Genomic DNA, 6,432 nt, shown 5'->3' on the forward strand with positions numbered 1-6,432 from the left:
TCATCGCGAAGCCAAGTCTCGAACGAGCGTTCGTCGCATCGACAAAGTATCGCGACATCGTTGATTTTATCGTTAATAAGCTGGCGATACCGAGGCTGCGACGGCTTTATCCGTCTGTATTTATTCACCGTCTAACGTTGCATTATTCAGTGGAACGCTCCATTTTCGGTCATTGCTTTTCTTACTGCCGTTCCATTTACTCTGCGGATTTAAGAACAAGCGAGAAGCACTTGGATCTTTCCTTTCTGCCGGGATTATGCTTTTTCCTCTCCACTTTTACGTTGTATCCTTCGAGCTTGGATGCTCGATCATAGTTGCGCGAGGGAAACCTTTTTCTCCATAGACACGCACAAAACCTACGCTTTCAGGTTTACATCCCCCTGGAGCCCCGTAGTCCATATTTTTTGATAATTCCTACAATAATATTTTATAATTAGACCTACAATATATTTAAAAAAATAAAATCCCGATAAAAGACAAAAGGGTGGACAATTGCATTACCTATTAAGTATTATAGAAAAATATTAAAGGAAGCATATATATTTCGTCGTATTACGTGCAAATTTTCCACAAATGCGTAAAAAACCGCGGTCTATTTACATAATAAAATAAATAATTCTTATGTGTCATAAGTCAAATTTTCTTTACCATTCTCTCCAAAACTTCTTGTCCCCTCAGAATATTGCCTAACGTTGTGTCTAAAGATGTAATCGCATCTCAACAGAGATAAAAATTTGTCAAAAGAGGAAACTAATTATCCTGCTAATGATACGTCGAACGACGTCGTAGACCAAGAAAACGAGATCGATGCTGGAGGATTGGAATCCGGAAAGATGGAAGAAGAACGTTGGTAAAGAGCCATTTACTCGCAACGCCAACGCCCTGGCCGGGCTGAATGCACTCGTTCCCGTCAAATCACGAAAGTTAAGCAGCGCCGGGCACGGGTAGTACTCGGATGGGTGAACGCCTGGGACCTCCGTGTGGCGTTGGCGAAGCGTGCTGGCCCCCCCTCCGTGGGGTTCGGGCCTTGGGCGCTTGGCGGCTCAGCGCCTCGGGGCCGCCAAGCAGTCCGGTAGGGGAACCGGGCTGCCTGGCATGGCGACGAGGCGGTCTAACAATGGTCACACACCGCTCCATCAGCCGTGGTATTAAGATGTCGATGCGTCTCCGCAGTACATGTTCGGCTAGCCCGAGGGCCCGTTATAAATCTTAAGGTTTAGTTAACTAAAGTCCTTCAAACAGACAAACAGCCTTTGTCCCAACTACGGGAAGATAGGGGAGACGTATTTTTCAACGAGCGGCGTCTCCCACTAGCAACTTTCCCTCGAGGGCGGCTAGCATCCTTCTCTAACCACCGATATGGAGATTGACCAATTAGCAGCAACGTCAATTTCCCTTACTTTCTGAACGAAGGCTTTTCTCGACGAATCCGATGATCTCGTATCCTTAGACACACCCCGTTATAGTTTTCCTCTGTGGCATCATCGGGACGGGAAAGGCATTCTCGCTCGCGATCTCATCGATTAAGGAGTAACCCTTTACGGCCAGTGAATATTACGCATCCGACTTGGATTTTGTGAGTACGTTCATCTATCATCCCGTCGACCGCGGATTCGTTATTGAACCTAGGATCATTGTCATTAGTTTCTCGAGTACCTAACTACCACGGTTACTTGTCCGGTTCTATAATAATCGTATTTGCGCTAGTCAATGTCTTCTCTATTGCATAACGACAACGTGTAACCCAAACGAGGATTCGTTTCACGCCCCTAACCCTAATTCTAATGTAAACCCGACATATTTATTAGACAATTATTACAAGGATTATAAATGTGCGTTCTGGAATGTAGACAGTTGGCTAGTTATTCACAGACTGACTGGCTTAGTGACCCATGGCCCTTGAAAAGGTTTAGAGCCCCACTCTCTATGCAGTAATGATTGTGACCTGTGTGGGTGTCTGTGTGGCGTCACATGTGGCACAGAACCTTCTAGTAGCTTCTCGACGTGCCCATCTAGAATGTTCCATCCATATCCTGACGCTTCTTCCGGCGAATTTTCGAAAGAGCCTGCACGTGCTAGCCGCCGTGGTGCATCTCACGAACGCACGCTAGTGGGGATGGCGCTGGGCAGCGAAGGGAAGAATCCGTACGATCAATTACCTTATCTGCATGCGGTTGATATCGTCGTATTCCAACAGATATGTTAGGCAAAGGTACTGATACGTGGCGGTACGGCGTAGCCATGCTGTATTATGCGTCGGCGCTTTATATTTTTCGTGTATAATACAATTTTTGGGTTTAAGCCGCTGAGGAGCGGAGCTTTTTTATGAATTTTTTTTATTTTTTTCTGTCCTGAAAACTTTGTCGCAAAACAGGACGCTTCGGTAGCCTGCTTTTTGGGTGCTGTGTAACTTTGGGGAGAGGTGGGATGAGAGGGAGGGGGCGGGGTTGGGGTGGGATGAGAGGGGGTGGGGGAGGGAGAATAATGAATAATATATATCTAATAGTGCGAGATCAGAATGTTTAGCATCAAATAAGAATTATGGAACTATACTTTGTACAGGACGACGGTGGCTATGTGGTTACTGTAGCAGACTGCAAACACATAGGTTGGCGGTTCGAATCCATTCCCTCCTGGATTTTGATATAAGTGAGTTCAGGATCAGAAGTGAAATGTGATGTGTGTGAGAATCCGTACTTGGGCGACGCAGCTTCTACGTCTTAGGTGTCTCTCTACGAGAAATTACCTCCCGAGATGTGAAAAATAAAAATAAAATAAAAAATAAAATAAAAAAAGTAAAAAAAAGAATACCTATGAAAACAACATAGAAAAAACAAAAAAAAAAGAAAAGAGGAAAAAAAATTCTTCCTCCTGATATTCGTAATACTTGTAACACAGCAACATTGATACTAACCCCGAACAACGAAACGATCGTCACCTGTCATCAAAATGTGGTAGTGAAGAAGAGTAATTGTGTTGTGTATACAGAAGAACAGTTGTGTTGTGAATATCCGTACTGCCATTGCCTTAGTGTAGTAGTCCAGCTACAGATTCCAGGTTTACATCCACCTGGGGCCCCGTAGTCCATATTTTTTGATAATTCCTACAATTATTTTTTAATTAGGCCGTTAGGGGAATTGGGCTGCCTGGGTCGGTGGCTCCGGCGACGAGGCGGTGTGACAATGGTCACACACCGCTCCATCAGCCGTGGTATTAAGCGCGCGGGGGAGGCCCCGTTGCAACGCTCACATCGGTTCCCGGGCCTCTCTCGATCGCAGCCGGGACGGTTATCGTGGAGGTTTTAGTCGGTTGGAATCCGACACTACCACGCCGCTTTCCCCAGAAGCGGCCTGGCGTCCGTGCGGATTTCCTCCACGTAAAATATAAAAAAAAAATTTACTCGCAACTGCGACGAATCATTCACAAAGCTCGTAAGCGACTCAAAAGTTCCAGGATCTGGCTTTTTCCTCATCGCAAACGATTCGGCGATGAAAACAAAACACGAGTTACCTAAACACGACCTAAGGTCATTATGCCCGCGTTCCTTGTCGTTTGATCTTCCGCCTCTGATCTGCTTTCATCTGATGGATACTTTTCGTGGTCTCTGATCGCCCGCGGAGCAGTTAACAAAATTGCAATTGTTGATTGCACCAAGCGAAGGAGCCTCGAGCCCTCTCCGCGCTTCCGAGTCGGCCAAATCGATCAAATACCGCGACGAAAAATTTGCGAATAACCAACGCGGAGTGTCGAATGCGAAAACCACCGGGTCCGACTTAAGTACCAGGAATTCGACAAAGCGGTCTCGTCTCGCTCGTAATTTAGGGATTGTACGCGAAACGGCGGAGAATTAACTGGTTCGCTGGTGGCTGCGCGTCGAACGCAAAACGCGCTCAACAACCCTCGCTCGTGCTTTCTTGGCCCTCGTGTATATGTTCTTCGCGAACGAGCGTCATCCTCTCCGGGCGTAGACGCGTTTACGCGACTCCTTCCAGATGCTGGTTAACTCCGCGCACGGAAATAGACTCGCTCGCCCCCTGCCCCTCGAACTTTTCGAACGAGGCTGGTGCTGTCCGGCACGAGCGAATCACAGAAGGAAATCACGCTGACGATAGCACGTTGTAAGATTTTTCCTGGATAATTTGTTCTACGATAAGAAATAATCGATAATCGAGGGCAAGTTGCGAAGGAAAATACAGAATGACGTGAAATTTATCTAAAATTTTCTATCGCTCGTTTGATCGCCGTTTTCGACGACGAATGCGGAGAATACTAGAAGAAGCGCAACGATTCGAGAGTCGGTAAATATTCGAAAAAACGAGGCCACCTTCGATCTCGATGCTTTCGAAATACGTTGCGAAGCTCGACGTTTCGAACGGTTTTGTCCTACACGCACGGTCGGCGCTCGGCCTTCAATCACGAATTACACGGGAAAATATTACACGTAGCTCGGCCCGAGTTTCCAAGCTGGGTCGGGTTATAGTATTTAGCAATATTCACGGCTTACCCTTATCGGTGTAAACATAAAAAATGCCACGGCGGTGAACGGATTAATATTAGATACTGCTACCTACATCGAGCTTCGAAAACCAAGGCTTTCCCGCATAACCGCAACACTAAGACCAAACGCCGCATCGGTTGTACGTATGCGCAGGAAAAAGTTGTTTAAAACGTCTTTAGCGTTTAGCGATATATCGGAAAAGCGTGAAAATCCAAAGTGCCCTTTTCTCGATATTCGACCGATATACGCATATACGAAAATACGCATACGAAAAGTTTCGCATTGTTGCGATAATAGGATACGTTAATAGCCAATAGTCACGGTGCGTTTAAGCGGCTTTGTAAAACGTATTGCCGCGTTTTACCAACGTAAAAACCGTGGTGACCGTCTCGACGCTGTCTCTGCGAATAGAAGACTCGATCGGCGAATCAGCGCGTAAGGAACGAGGAAAAAGAGAATTAATGTTGCGGAAAGGTTCCGTCGTTAAACGGATGCACTCGAGTTTACCAGGAGAGGAGTGACGTCGGCGAGAGAGAGGAAAGGTTTCGGTGGCTGGATAACAGATAGGTATTTGCTTTGCACGACGTTCGGAGACGCGAGTTAGAATGGGCGGTGATTCTCGCGAGAGCGAGCTTCCAACGTATTAAAACGATCGCGCGACGCACAGAACGGCTTTCGAGAGATCGGTTTATAACGCACGGTCGTTGGCGCGTCGTTCGATCCGCGTGACGGGCGCCGTTCCAGCAATATCGAACCTTTTCGTCCATTCTCTCGCGTTGATTCCGCGGCTAAGGGTGAACGATCGTTCGGGCACGTTCCGCCGAACGTCGCGTCTTGTTTTCGGCGCTCTGCGTATCGACAGATTCGACAGGGCACGGTTACTCGCGTTCACGGGCAAACGCCAGAAAAAAGCGGCCGATCGACGACGACTCGATTGAAAGCTGTCTGCGCGATGGCTGAATATTTACAGGTGGTGTTTGATGCTTTGAAACGCGGCTCTCGCAGTTTTTAGAAGTTTTTCGTGTTGCTTCGATGAACTTGCCTGTTTATTCGTTTACACGTTCCGTTTACGTTTTCTCGTTTTTACAGCGGCGACGATCGTAAGACGTTGTCGAGGCAAAGAATCGAGATTTTCCAGCATCGTTGTCAGCAAACGTAGGCGGCGAAGCGTTTCTACCGAGCGAGATATTGCTGGCGAGAGAAAGTGTCAGCGGTATTTGTAACGCTCGTATCGCAACAGATGCACATATCCCGCGGCTGTTTGAAAATTATTCCGTTCAAGGACGGGACAATAACGCATAAACAGATTGCCTGCGAGACGTACGTCCCGCATGATGTTTGAATATGCTACCTGTGACATCCGTGTGATCTTCCGCCAGACTGATCCTTCTGTGCGAGACTTTGATACGTTTCCTAGTACGATGACGTGCGTGTAACCATCGAATCTCTGTCCGTTTCATACGTTGGTGCGCGAAAAGAGCGTGAAAACGGAACGAGAACGAGAACGAGAACGGAACGAACTGAAAATTCGTAACAATTTAGTTAGTAGCTGATCTATAGGACAATATCGAGGAAACGGTTACAGTTTGCGAATCGCTGAAATACGTTCGACGCGTCGTTGTTCTCAAACTTTGCAAAACACACGCGCGTTGATTTCGACGCGTCGGGCAAAAGAAAACAGACACCTACTTACCTTCGTATTGGTAATTCCAGCTCTCGTCGTCACACGTATTTAGTCCGTTGGACGTCGAAACGATCGTCATCGATCGAATACCGAGCTCCGAAAGGGAGGAGCTGCTCCCTCGTTCCTTTATCTTGCGTTTCAAGTAGATATCGGTATCGCGATACCGTCTCTTCGCTCGTTCGTTCCAGCCTGTATGTTATAACGCGCGTTCACGACTCTCCATATACATTTTCGGAATAAGATTACCTGC

General features: G+C 47.0%; 1 pseudogene; it reads left to right on the plus strand.

Annotated features, from left to right (window-relative positions):
• The first annotated feature begins 873 nt into the window (after window positions 1–873).
• On the plus strand, window positions 874–992 carry LOC126877170 (5S ribosomal RNA; annotated as a pseudogene).
• The last annotated feature ends 5,440 nt before the right edge of the window (window positions 993–6,432 follow it).

This window comes from Bombus huntii, unplaced genomic scaffold (assembly GCF_024542735.1).
Source record: "Bombus huntii isolate Logan2020A unplaced genomic scaffold, iyBomHunt1.1 ctg00000129.1, whole genome shotgun sequence".
In the NCBI taxonomy this organism is placed as follows: domain Eukaryota; kingdom Metazoa; phylum Arthropoda; class Insecta; order Hymenoptera; family Apidae; genus Bombus; species Bombus huntii.